Here is a 13,844-nt window from a genome sequence, read left to right on the forward strand (position 1 = left end):
TATCCAGATATATGTTGGGAAAATAACACCATGGGGCACAGACTATCCAATAAGTTCTTGGACTGCATTGGAGACAACTTTTTATTTCAGAAGGTTGAAAAAGCTACCAGGGGGGAAGCTGTTCTAGATTTGATCCTAACAAATAGGGAGGAACTAGTTGAGAATTTGAAAGTGGAAGGCAGCTTGGGTGAAAGTGATCATGAAATCATAGAGTTCACAATTCTAAGGAAGAGTAGAAGGGAGAACAGCAAAATAGAGACAATGGATTTCAGGAAGGAGGATTTTGGTAAGCTCAGAGAGCTGATAGGTAAGGTCCCATGGGAATCGAGACTGAGGGGAAAAACAACTGAGGAGAGTTGGCAGTTTTTCAAAGGGACATTGTTAAGGTCCCAAAAGCAAGCTATTCCGATGTGTCAGAAAGATAGAAAATATGGCAAAAGACCACGTTGGCTTAACCATGAGATCTTGCATGATCTAAAAATAAAAAGGAGTCATATAAAAAATGGAAAGTAGGACAAATTACAAAGGATGAATATAGGCAAACAGCACAGGAATGCAGGGGCAAGATTAGAAAGGCAAAGGCACAGAATGAGCTCAAACTAGATACTGGAATAAAGGGAAACAAGAAGACTTTTTATAAATACATTAGAAGCAAGAGGAAGACCAAGGAGAGGGTAAGCCCACTGGTCAGTGAAGAGGGAGAAACAGTAACAGGAAACTTGGAAATGGCAGAGATGCTCAATGACTTCTTTGTTTCGGTCTTCACCAAGAAGTCTGAAGGAATGCCTAACATAGTGTATGAATGCTAGTGGGAAAGGAGTAGTTTTAGAAGGTAAAATAAAAAAAGAACAAGTTAAAAATCACCTAGAAACTACGACAAAACTACGCAACTCCAACTATGTGAACAACGTAGATGTAGTCAACATACCTTAGGTTGAATTACTGTGGGGTCTATATCGCGCGGGGTTGGTGGGAGAAACTCTCCTGTCACTTTACCTTACTCTTACTGAATATAGGGAAACAGCACAGGAATGCAGGGGCAAGATGAGAAAGGCAGAGGCACAGAATGAGCTCAAACTTGCTACGGGAATAAAGGGAAACAAGAAGACTTTTTATAAATACATTAGAAGGAAGAGGAAGACCAAAGACAGGGTAGGCCCACTGGTCAGTGAGGAAGGAGCAACAGAAACAGGAAACTTGGAAATGGCAGAGATGCTCAATGACTTCTTTGTTTCAGTCTTCACTGAGAAGTCTGAAGGAACACCTAACATAGTGAATGTTAGTGGGAATGGGGTAGTTTTAGAAGGTAAAATTTAAAAAAAGAACAAGTTAAAAATCACCTAGAAAAGTTAGATGCCTGCAAGTCACCAGGGCCTGATGAAATGCATCCTAGAATACTCAAGGAGCTGATAGAAGAGGAATCTGAGCCTCTAGCAATCATCTTTGGAAAATCACGAGAGACAGGAGAGATTCCAGAGGACTGGAAAAGGGCAAACATAGTGCCCATCTATAAAAAGGGAAATAAGAACAATCCAGGAAACTACAGACCAGTTAGTTTAACTTCTGTGCCAGGGAAGATAATGGAGCAAGTAATTAAGGAAATCATCTGTAAACACTTGGAAAGTGGCAAGGTGATCGGGAACAGCCAGCATGGATTTGTAAAGAACAAATCATGTCAAACCAATCTGATAGCTTTCTTTAATAGGATAATGAGTCTTTTGGATAAGGGAGAAATGGTGGATGTGGTATACCTAGACTTTAGTAAGGCGTTTGATACGGTCTCGCATGATATTCTTATCAATAAACTAGGTAAATACAACTTAGATGGGGCTACTATAAGGTGGGTACATAACTGGCTGGAAAACCGTACTCAGAGAGTAGTTATTAACGGTTCACAATCCTGCAATCCTGAAAGGCATAACAAGTGGGGTTCCGCAGGGGTCTGTTTTGGGACCGGCTCTGTTCAATATCTTCATCAACGATTTAGATATTGGTATAGACAGTAAGCTTATTAAGTTTGCAGATGATACCAAGCTGGGAGGGGTCGCGACTAATCTGGAGGATAGGGTCATAATTCAAAATGACCTGGACAAGTTGGAGAAATGGTCTGAGGTAAATAGGATGAAGTTTAATAAAGACAAATGCAAAGTGCTCCACTTAGGAAGGAACAATCAGTTTCACATATACAGAATGGGAAGTGACTGTCTGGGAAGGAGTATGGCAGAAAGGGATCTAAGGGTTATAGTGGACCACAAGGTGAATATGAGTCAACAGTGTGATGCCATTGCAAAGAAAGCAAACATGATTCTGGGATGCATTAACAGGTGTGTTGTAAGCAAGACACAAGAAATCATTCTTCCGCTCTACTCTGCGCTGGTTAGGCCTCAATTGAAGTATTGTGTTCAGTTCTGGGCACCACATTTCAAGAAAGATGTGGAGAAATTGGAGAGGGTCCAGAGAAAAGCAAAGAAAATTATTAAAGGTCTAGAGAACATGACCTATGAGGAAAGGCTGAAGGAATTAGGTTTGTTTAGTTTAGAAAAGAGAAGATTGAGGGGGAACATGTTAGCAGTTTTCAGGTATCTAAAAGGGTGTCATAAGGAGGAGGGAGAAAACTTGTTCATCTTGGCCTCTGAGGATAGAACAAGAAGCAATGGGCTTAAACTGCAGCAAGGGAGATTTAGGTTGGACATTAGGAAAAAGTTCCTAACTGTCAGGGTAGTCAAAACACTGGAATAAATTGCCCAGGGAGGTTGTGGAATCTCCATCTCTGGAGATATTTAAGAGTAGGTTAGATAGACATCTATCAGGGATGGTCTAGACAGTATTTGGTCCTGCCATGAGGGCTGGGGACTGGACTCGATGACCTCTCGAGGTCCCTTCCAGGACTAGTATTCTATGATTCTATGATAAATCCTGGTGAAGGAGAGTCACACCCCTATTACTTCTCCTGGTTCTTTGCAGCCTCCTCCTCCTGAGATCCAGAGATCAAGTAACCTGACATAGGAATAAAAAATGGGTCTCTTGTGGTAGTTCAGAGTGAAACTACAAGGTCAACAAGGAGTCCATAGGGTTTGCACTCTTCGGGCCTGATTCTCTTCTTACATTGTGTAAACCACGAGTAATGCCATTGAAAACATTTGACTTACACCAGTGCAAAAAAGTGAGTGCAGAATTTGTCCCCTTCTGAACACTTAACTTTTGTCTATCAGCTTTAACAGTCACTCACATCATTCAAAGTTATTGGATTTCTCCTAGAGCTGGTCAAAATTTTTCTGTCTAATTTTTTTTTTAAGTAAAACATTGGGTTCACACAGCTATAATTTTTTCCATTTGACATCAAAAATTATATTTAAAAAAGCGAGAAAGCCATTATATTTTTATGTGGCTATGCTGCTTCAGTGTCTCATGGGAGCTATAATTCCTTTATCTCACGATTCCATTTTCCTTTATGGGCTGAGCTGCCCAGCTGGCCTATTTCTCCCATGATTCACTGCTTCCCTTTTCCCACTGCAGGAATCTACATGCATTATGAGTGTCAATGGCAATGGTGAGCCATGGCATTATAGTCTAACCAGAAAACCCCAGTCTATAAGAGAGAATGGGAATATAAGGCATCAGGGATATCACTCCCAGGAAGCACTGAATCAAACTATTTTACTTTTCAAACAATTTCACAATTTGTCAAATTCTGAAACGTTCTCAATATTTTGCTGGAAAAAATCAAAATTTTCTGTTGGTTTTTTGTTTGTTTGCTTGTGTTTTGTTTGTAGGAGGAAAAAACCAAAACGTACAGACTATGTCTATACTGGCATGATCTCATGCAAAAGCGACCGCTCTTTTGCAAAAACTTGCTGCCTGTCTATACTGGCCGCGTGTTCGTGCGCAAGTAAACTGATGTTCTAATGTATGAAATCAGGGCTTCTTGTGCTAGAACTCTGACTCTCCCACTCAGGAATAAGCCCTTTTGCGCAAGAGGCCAGTGTAGACAGGCAACATGAATTTCTTGCACAAGAAAGCCCTATGGTTAAAATGGCCATCAGAGCTTTCTTGCGCAACAGAGCATCTACATTGGCATGGATGCTCTTGCGCAAAAGCACATCTCTTGCACTAAAGCACATGCCAGTGTAGATGCTCTCTTCTGGAAGAGTTTTTGCAGAAGAACTCTTCCGCAAAAGAGTTTTTGCATGAGAACATGCCAGTGTAGATGTAGCCACACTATATGTTCTACCCATCACTGGTCCTGTCAGAGTAATTCTCCCTTCTTTTCAGTAAGACTAGTGTCTTCACATTTCCTCCTAGAAAACCTGGTAAGAAGGATTATCTTGTATATGATGGGAAACTCAAAAGGATCTGGGTTCTGTTCCCAGCATCCCTGTGTGACCATGAGCCAGTGTCTTAATCTCTGTGATTTCATGGTATGGTCTATATCATGGGTATAATTAAATAGTGCACTCTTTTGTGGGAGGCTAATTAAGATTTGTGAAGTGCTTTGAAAACCAAAGCTGTAAGGCACTAGAATAGACTAAAAGTATTATCCAGTGGGAAATATGGCTAGCCTACTGAGCAACACAAGGAAATGTCAATGGTTGTAGATCATCATTGTATTTACAAATATATAGAGAGATGGTTTTAAATAAAAAATGCATTTTGTTGAGAATTTCTGATCAGCTACATGGCTTAGGTAAGGCAGCTGCTCATTCTTCAGGCATATGCTAACTTCCAACATAAGGCAGGAATCTGTTTTTCGACCATGTTTGAAACCTAAATGCTTTTATTGTTAATATTTACATTATTGAAATCGGTGAATGAGAATCAATTATAACTGACACTTTTCACTTCATATCCCACCGATAGCAGCGGCAATGAGATAAATGGCTGGCATTAGATATAGTTGGCAAACAACAATTCTGTTTCCCAGAATACTTTGAAGGGACCCATGTTTAAGTGCCTGCTCCATATCAGGCAACCAAGTCCCTGTTTGGCATCAGACAAGTTGAATTTTAAAATATATTCCTAAAATCAAAATTTTAATGGAAAATGTAGATAAGAGCTTCTTCTCCTTTTTTTTTGGTTTCATTTTCATCAACATTTTCTGCAAGAAAAGAGACTTTTGCAGCCATCACTGGTGGTATATCCTGCTCTGTCTGTTTCAGAGTAGTGGCTTGAAATAAAGTCTGCCACCTACGTAGAGTCCTAACCAGTGGCTTATAGAAACAATATCCTTGCTTGTAACTCAGAAAACGTCAATAAAATTGTTGTCCAAACTGAAATGTTTTGATAGAAAAGAGTTTGGTCAGTTTTTCCTCCAACCAGTTCTAGTTGGCATATTAAGGTCTCATTGGCCAATCATAGGAACAGAATCAAGTCAGTTAGGGAAAGTCTAGGTGCAAGCACCAGCTGCACATTGGGTTCCCTCACCATTATGCTCATGAGCTGCAGCTGACATACCTGAAATTGGACAGTAGAGTCCCAAGGGCCCAGATATTTTACTATAGATTGAACCTCTGTGGTCCAAGACTTCTGGTCTGGCAACATCCATGGCCATCTGGGAGCAGAGCCAACCAGGCCAGTAGAACCCATGGGGCACCAAAGCCCACAGCTGGATGTGCTGGGAAGTCAGTGGTGGTGCAGGAGCCGGGGGTGGGGGGCAGGCAGAACTGGAATCTGCAGGCCAGGAGTGGGCTGCTGACAGGGCTGGGTGGAGGGAGTTGCAGAGCTCACTGCTGGTGGGGCTATGAGTGCCGCTGCTGGAGCTCCTGGAACCAGGGGGGCAGGTGGGGCCATGAGCAATCACAGGGCCACCTCCAGAGCTCCCAGGGATGGCAGGGTCACCGGAGCTCATGGGACCATGGAGCCTGCATGACTGCCACAGGCAAGGAGCCAGGGCAGCAGTGGCAGGTAGCTGGGGAAAGGAGCCCAGCAAAGAGGCTGCTCACTCCTTCTTCCTTCCCCCGTCCCCCGATCTTCCCTGGTCCAGAAAAATCCCTTGTCCAGGACCCGTCAGATCTTGAGGGAGCCAGAGCAGCGAGGTCCAACCTGTAGTATAAAACTTTCTATAAGGGAAAGGGAAGTCTTTCCCAGAGCTGGCTTTACCATGAGGTGAACTGAGGCGGCCACCTCAAGTGCCAGACTGGGGGGGTGGGGGTGGGGGGGGGGCACCACTAGGACCCAGAGTGTAGAAAATTGTGTCTGCTGCTGGTACATATGTATTCTCTCTGCTCTAGATGCACAGAGATGGTGGAATGCTGTGCTGGAGGAAGGAGGGCACAAGAGACATAATAGGCAGTCAGGAGAAAAGGTGGCATGGGAGCGTCACTTGAGCTCCCCGCCTCAGGTGCCAGAATGTTGTGGGCTGGCCCTGGTCTTTCCATGGACTTCAATGAGAGTTAGATCAACATTTTGATCGGGCAACACACTAGTTTGAAAGGTGAATCAGGCCCAGCAAGTCTATTCTAAAGAAGGAGTGTTACGGAATTCCCAGAGAGGCATGTTTCGGCTGCCAAGGAAGAAAGATTATCTTTATGTTGTTGTGAAATGCCTCCAGTATGACCTATTCGGTTTCAGTATTTCAGTACAGCCCCTATGTATTTTTTCTATCTGTTCAAAGCAAGCTTTTTTAAAAATCCACAGCTGTTTACTGTGTTGATGTTTTCAATACATTTTCCACATAATCCCCTGATTTTTTCCCTCTGATTAGCAGTGTTGAGGGACTATTACAGTAAGCACAAACTCCCTAGACTGGTTACTCACTCCCAGACCAAGACATTTATATTTGTCATCACTGAACTCTGTTTGTCATCTACTGGCCTATTACCTAAATAATTCAAAGCCTTCTGAATATGGCTGTGTTTTTTCTCTCCCTGTTGTGTTTTCTGCCTCTGTTTCCAATATTTTCTAAAAAGTAAGGCCTTGATTTGATTAGTGCTCAGTATGAAGAACTCCCATTAATTCACTGGAGATCTATTTGTGATGCTCTTACAGGATCAGACCTTCCAAAGAGATTTGGGGCAAAATTCAGAGCTGCAGTCAGATCATCAGCTGCTGTCAATTAACATGGTTCCATTTACTTTGATGGAGCTAAATATCTGGACCACAATATATTATGTGGCATAAGATACATTCCCTTAGACTTCACCACTTACTGCCTCCTCTAAGTTTGTTAAAACCAAAAGAAGTCTGTTGTGAGTTACACCAGATAGACTCCCTTGGTCAGTTAATATGGCCCACATTCAGGTTGTGAGGTATAAGGCAGTGTCTGAGGGTATGTCTACACTACCCCGCTAGTTCAAACTAGCGGGGTAATGTAGGCATACCGCACTTGCAAATGAAGCCCGGGATTTGAATTTCCCGGGCTTCATTTGCATAAGCTGGGCGCCGCCATTTTTAAATCCCGGCTAGTTCGAACCCCGGGCCTACACGGAATGAGGAGTACAGCTAGTTCGGATTAGAAGCGCGGCACCGGGTTCGAACTAGCCGGGATTTAAAAATGGCGGCGCCCGGCTTATACAAATGAAACCCGGGAAATTCAAATCCTGGGCTTTATTTGCAAGTGCGGTATGCCTACATTACCCTCCTAGTTTGAATTAGGAGGGTAGTGTAGACATACCCCGAGGGGGTGAGTTAAACAGTGAGGCTACGTCTACACTGCAGACTTTTTGCACAAAAACTTGCAGAGCGTCTACACTGCACGCGCGTTCTTGCGCAAGTAAATTTACAGTAAAGTATCAGAAAAGAGGGCTTCTTGTGCAAGAGTTATTCCTCTCCCCACGAGAAATAAGCCCTCTTGTGCAAGAAGGCAGTGTGGATGGCAACAGGTTTCTTGCGCAAGAAACCCCTATGGCTAAAATGGCCATCAGAGCTTTCTTGCACAAGAGAGCGTCCACACTGCCATGGATGCTCTTGCGCAAAAGCACATCTCTTGTACAAAAGCACATGGCAGTGTGGACATGCTCTTGCACAAGACCTTTTGCATAAGAACTCTTGCACAAAACAGTTATTGCGCAAAAAGCCTGCAGTGTAGACATAGCCTGAATGTGAAAGTGAGTCTGAGTGAGGAAGTCGAGGGAACCCAAGCAGGTGCTTGTAGTAGTTCTATAGACCACTCCAGCAAGGAGAGGGTTACAAGCAGGCCAGAGGGAGTCTGTGCAAACCCAGCCAATCAAGGTACAGCTAGCCGCAGCCAATGAGGGTCAGGCTGAGCCCTAGAAAAGGCTGCAGAGCTGAGGAAAGTTCCCTCTCACCCTGACCAGCAAGGGAGAAGGTACTGGGTCCCAGTAGAGGAGGGAGTAAGCCAGTGGCCTCTTGGGTGAAGCAGTGCTGGGTAGGCTCAGAGAAGCTGGAGAGAAGCTCCACCATGATACAAGGGCCAAGAAGGTGTAACGCTTACGTGGAAATAGTCCAGAGAAAGTGGTGAGCACTCAAGGGAGGTGAAAGAGGGCAGATCACAGCTGCCACCTGACTCTAAGTCTCCCCTTCCCTCTTGTACCACACCTTGCCACAGAGGAATGTGGCTATATAAACTGTAGCTATCTCCTGAGGCAAGGGGCTATACTTTGGGCCGGTAGCTGGCCGTGGTGGCAGGTACAAGGTGTGAGAACTGCTGATACCCCCAGAAGGGGGAGAGAATGGAGTGGTGGTGTTGCTTCAAGATTACAGTATAGCATGAAAAGCATCTGGGAAGTCAGAAATGGAAAATGAGCTGAAGAAACAAAATTTGCTTGGCACAGGGTGCAGGAGAAAGGAAATGAGGGCAGAAATATAAGCAAAAGTCTCAAGTACTGAAGGGTTCTGAAAGGAAGGGGACTGTACTCAGGTGAAGGTTGGAGGCTAATGCAGAAGTTCAAGTATTATGGGAGGGAAACAAAGCAGAGTAGTGAGATTGGATGATGGTGTACGGGTTATTCATTTGAGTTCCCTAAAAACTGAATCTAACCCAACTTATCTACAGTAATTGGTTTAGTCTAAAATCACCTATTAAAAGTATTATAATGTAGTATAGTTTAATCTGTTGGCTCTAATCTCAAATTATTCAATCTAATCTTTCCTACCTAATCAAATATTTTCTTGAGTCTTTAATCTGTTATCATTCATCATTGTTTTGTATCTGTGCCCAAAGATGGAAAAGTAAGTTTATGGTACATACAAACAGTACCTCTGGATTCTGAGTTAGGTGGTATTATAATATTTCCATAACTTTTACATTTCTCATTATAGCTACACGAGGTTTTCTGAAAGTTAGCACAAGAAATTAATAGTCTCCCTGTTAATTCTGAACTTGATCTCCAGATAGCACGCCTGTCTTATTTCAAGCAACGACAGAATTGTTTGGTTGTTTATTATGTTGTTTAAAGTAAAGCACCTCACATTATTTCCAGTAAGGCATACCATTGTCCCCTTAGCTTTTCCAGCTGGTATTTGGGTAACCATTAGACTGGGTTTTTCACAAGTCCTCTTCATTCATATTTTTAAAAATTGGATAGTCAAAATTTCCAACATATTTAGACGCCTAAATCTCATTGAATCTCATTAAAACTCATTAAGGTGAATTAAGTCACCTTTGAAAATGGGATATAGGTATCTAAATCATTTAGCCTCTTTTGAAAAACTTACATCTTGTCTAGCTTATGTAGAATCCTATAGCTCTATAGGACCAAGCATCAACTCTCCAACTCCTACAACTCTTTTTACCCTGAATCTGAACCCAAAATAGTCCTTTCTGTATTAGTCAAAAACATTAATATATCTTTTTTTCTTATACAACATTTATTCTTACTGCTCTTTCCTGTCACCCTTCTCCTACCTTGATTTCTGAGTTTCTTCTGTAAACAGATTTAAAGTCTCATTCAAATAGAACTCACCTCTCTGTCAGCACATATGCTTCTCATTCAACAGTCTTGTTATGTATTCAGCTTTTCCTTTTACTGCCACTACCTTGTTGGAACTGTAAAAAAGAACACCAAAAAAATCCTTTAACTGACCTTGAACCAGTGTCATTACGTGTTCCAGACTACAACCCACTGTGCAACTGGCACTTCACCACAAATAGGAAATGAGAAATTCTGAGGTATAATGAACACTATTGAATTTTTACAGGGGCTTAACACAACCTTATTTAGCTCAGGTGTTTCAGTAATGGTGATATACTTGAGCAATTCAATGATCAATGCCCTCAAGGTTTTTTCAGTGTGTGAGTTAAGTTCTCATGAAAGTGAGGGCCCAGTGGTATCAGCTGTTATGTTTTTAAGCCTATACTACCTATCTGGTCAGATAGGGTCCAGAATACTATACCTGACCATATAACTTTTCCTAGCACTGCTGGAAATTCTGTGCCATTTGGGGATGGTGGGAAAAGTTGCTAGGATAAGCTCCCCTGCCAGATGCATATCAGGTTAATTGACCTCACTTAACCTGCTCTGCTTTGTCTGGTGGCTACTTCATCACCAATGTAAAACATGTTTTCCAGTCTAATTCCTACTGGAAGGAGAATGAGCCTAATCTCATGGGGTGGGGGGCTATCTCTTGATGTTTGTTCAGCGTGTCACACAATGGGACTCCATTCTCAGTTGAAGCATCAGGAATATGGATAATCATCATCATAGGTGTCCTAATATAAAGAATATGAACATCAAGGAAAGGAAGGTTGGTCTTATGAGATTTCCACTCAGTCTTGTGAATCTGAAGGAGCATCCTAATTCTTATGTGCTTCTCCAACTCCATCAATATAGTCCCATCACTATGAATTTGGGACAATTCCTGGTGTCACTGGGGCTACTCACATGCGTAAAGCTACCTGTATTTAGGATTAGGTCTTTTATTCTTAAAATATTTGTACAAGTATTTAATATGTAAATAGTTCTGCAGCTTGTGTGACCTTTACACCATATTCCCTTTGTCTCGTGCCTGCTTTGTCATTCTCGGCAATGTGTATCTCAAGTGTGATCTATGCTTTGGAGTTACTTAATTCACTACTGGAAGGTGCTCAAACTCTAGACATGAGTCTATACAAAATATACATAACAGAGTAATATACAGAATATACTCTCACAGTTCTTAATGATGCATAGTTTAGGATGATCTTATGAAACTGCAAAGTACTGCCTTAATTAAAAGAGTTGTTTTCTTCCCTTCCTCTTTTTTGGAAATACAGCAAGGTCTGTGGTTTATATTTAACTGCAGCTGTTTGTATATAACTCTATTTCAATGGTTTTTTAGAGTCACCTTTGACATATTTACAGAATACACTAGAATTGCAGTCACTGGATACAGATACTTTGGTGATGAATGCCATAGAAATGCCCATAAATAAAAAAGTGAATAATTACACATCTATGAATACATGTAATATCCTTGTGTGATTTTTTTGTTGTAGCCTGTTAGTTAAAAATGTGATGACGATGCCAAGAAAAATGTATGTTTTTTCCTGATATAACAGAGGATATTTAGCTAATTACAGCATCTTATAATATATGTGGGGCCCATAATTTCTGGAAATACTTATTAATGTTTAATATCAACAAAATATCTTTAAATAAAAACATATTTTTTCCCTGAGAAGGCAGATTTCTTTTAAGACCATCTTAATGCACAAATTGTGAAGAAGAGAAGAAGCGATATCACCATTGGACTTCTTATTTCCAACATCTGGTTGTGGTCCACTGGGGGAAATGTAAGTAACAGCTTACCACATGGATTACAAATGTGCTGAATTGCAAGAATAAATATTAAATGAAAATATCCATAGCACCTGCAGCTTGTCCTGGAGAAATCCCTGTGAGTGTTGTGGGTGGGTTTTCAAGAAACCCCTAGTGAGATGCAAACTGGAACTGCAGCTGCTTGTAGTAGCAGCTTGTATAGTGTTACTGAAGAGTGTGCAGATTCTATTCCATTCAATGAATCAATGTTGATCAGTGCTGCCAACACGTTAAAAAAAGGGGGAGCATGATTATAGGGGAAGAGCTGTTGTTGTTTTGTTTTTTATTAGTAGTCTAAAACCCAAAGGAAAAATTAGATCAGGAAAAAATTAAATAGTGAATGTCAAACGATTTTTTTAAATAAATGAATGATGAAATATAAATCCTGTTAGATATATCTGGGATAGAAACAATGTTTACTCTGTGAAAAGATCAGGCCTGTTTTTTTTCCAGTAGAAGACAAAGCAATTGTGTAAGATTTGCTAACTTCATTCATATTTTGTATATACAGAACACTATACAGCCATGTGACACTTGCCTTTATTTCAAGTGGTATGTTTAAAATCTCTCCCCTCCTTGATTTTTAAAGAAACCATGCAACACACATACGAAGGCTGGGCAAATTTATCGATCCTTTGAGCTGCATATGACAAGCTTCAGAATTTCAAGAGCTGGGCACACCTGCCTCAACTTAGGGCTTCATCTCTACTGAAGGAGCCTGCGGGACTCATGTCTTCAGCCCTGTGGGACTTGGGACTTCAGTCCCATAAGAGCGGCCGTGGATCAAACCTTCAGCCTGGTGGGATGAGCGTCTCAGAGCTCCAGCCCACTTCTACTGAAGCATTGTGCTATGGCAGGCATGGTCCATGGAGCTGAAGCTCTCAGGCTATGTTTTGACTTCAGGCTTCTTTCGGAAGAAGCTTCTTCCAAAAGAGATCTTCTGAAAAAACTTCTTCTGAAAAAGCGTCCACACTGCGAAAGCACATCGAAAAAGCGATCTGCCTTTTCAACAGATAGCATCCACACTGAATGGCTGCTATCGCACATGTAAGCTGTGGTTACTATGGGTAGAATGGCCACTAAGGCACCTGTGCTTTTTCCTCTTTCCTCTTTCGAAATAACTCCCTCTTTTCCATCCACACATGCCTTTTTCTGAAAGAGCTCTTTTGGAAAAAGGCTTCTTCGTCATAGAAAGAGGATTACTTGTGCTGGAAAAACCCCTTTGTTCTTTCCATTTTTTTTCCCAAAAGAACGTGATTGCAGTGTGGATGTTACTCAGGTTTTGTCAGAAAAATGGCAGTTTTTCTGACAAAACTCTATAGTGTAGATATAAGAGACCTCTCCTCACTGGGCAGAAGCAAGAAGTCGTAGGGGGGGGGGGAGACAAGTAGAGTTGTGTGGCACACCAGATTTTTGCCAGGGTGTGTTGGCCTCACCTGGTTGTATGATACCATCTGGCCCACTCCATGCACTACAGCTCCTGGAGCCAGCAAGCAGAGAACTGCAGCTTCAGGGAGAGGCAGTGGCAAACAGCTGGGCATTTCAGGGAAAGACTGATGAGGCTAAGGGTGGATGTGCCTAGGAGATATGAATCAAGTTGTGGGGGGGGGGGAGGATGAACCTTTAAATTGTGCCCCCCTCAGTAGGCACCATTTGTCTCTGACAGAAGTCCTTAGCCCCACCACTGTGCAGCAGGGCAGAAACCCTGAGCTCCTACCCACTCTGGTAGATGGAGAAGGGATGGGCATATGGGGACTCCCCAAGTTGCACTTTAACTGAAAAAGAACTGCATGAGGCTTGTGAGCCCTGGTTTTACTATTCTGGTATAGGAAATGGAGAGCTTGATTTAAAAGCATTAAATTGCTCATTTTTACTCTTTGCAGTGGTGGTGTAGCTGTGTCAGTCCAAAGGTTATTACAGACAAGGTGGGTGAGGTAATATCTTTTATTGGACTAACTTCTCCCCAATAGAGGTTGGCCCAATAAAAGCTATTACCTCACCCATTTTGCTCCTAACATACAAAGAGACGAAATGGAACAGATGCTCCACACCCTGCTATCTAGTCACTATGAAAAATGCTTACACATTTGGGCACATTGGTGGGGATGGGAATCAAAGACAGATCAATTTTGGCAGCACTAAAAAGGGTTT

General features: G+C 42.0%; 1 long non-coding RNA gene across 2 annotated transcripts in view; it reads right to left on the reverse strand.

The window, feature by feature from the left end:
- The window catches only part of LOC142827761 (uncharacterized), a 95,662-nt gene that overhangs the window by 4,393 nt on the left and 77,425 nt on the right, over positions 1-13,844 (reverse strand). For both annotated transcript variants that reach the window (XR_012902493.1, XR_012902492.1), the window contains exon 3: positions 9,861-9,943. This is a non-coding gene — a long non-coding RNA (uncharacterized LOC142827761). The remainder of the gene's footprint in view (positions 1-9,860; positions 9,944-13,844) is intronic.

This window comes from Pelodiscus sinensis, chromosome 3 (assembly GCF_049634645.1).
Source record: "Pelodiscus sinensis isolate JC-2024 chromosome 3, ASM4963464v1, whole genome shotgun sequence".
In the NCBI taxonomy this organism is placed as follows: domain Eukaryota; kingdom Metazoa; phylum Chordata; order Testudines; family Trionychidae; genus Pelodiscus; species Pelodiscus sinensis.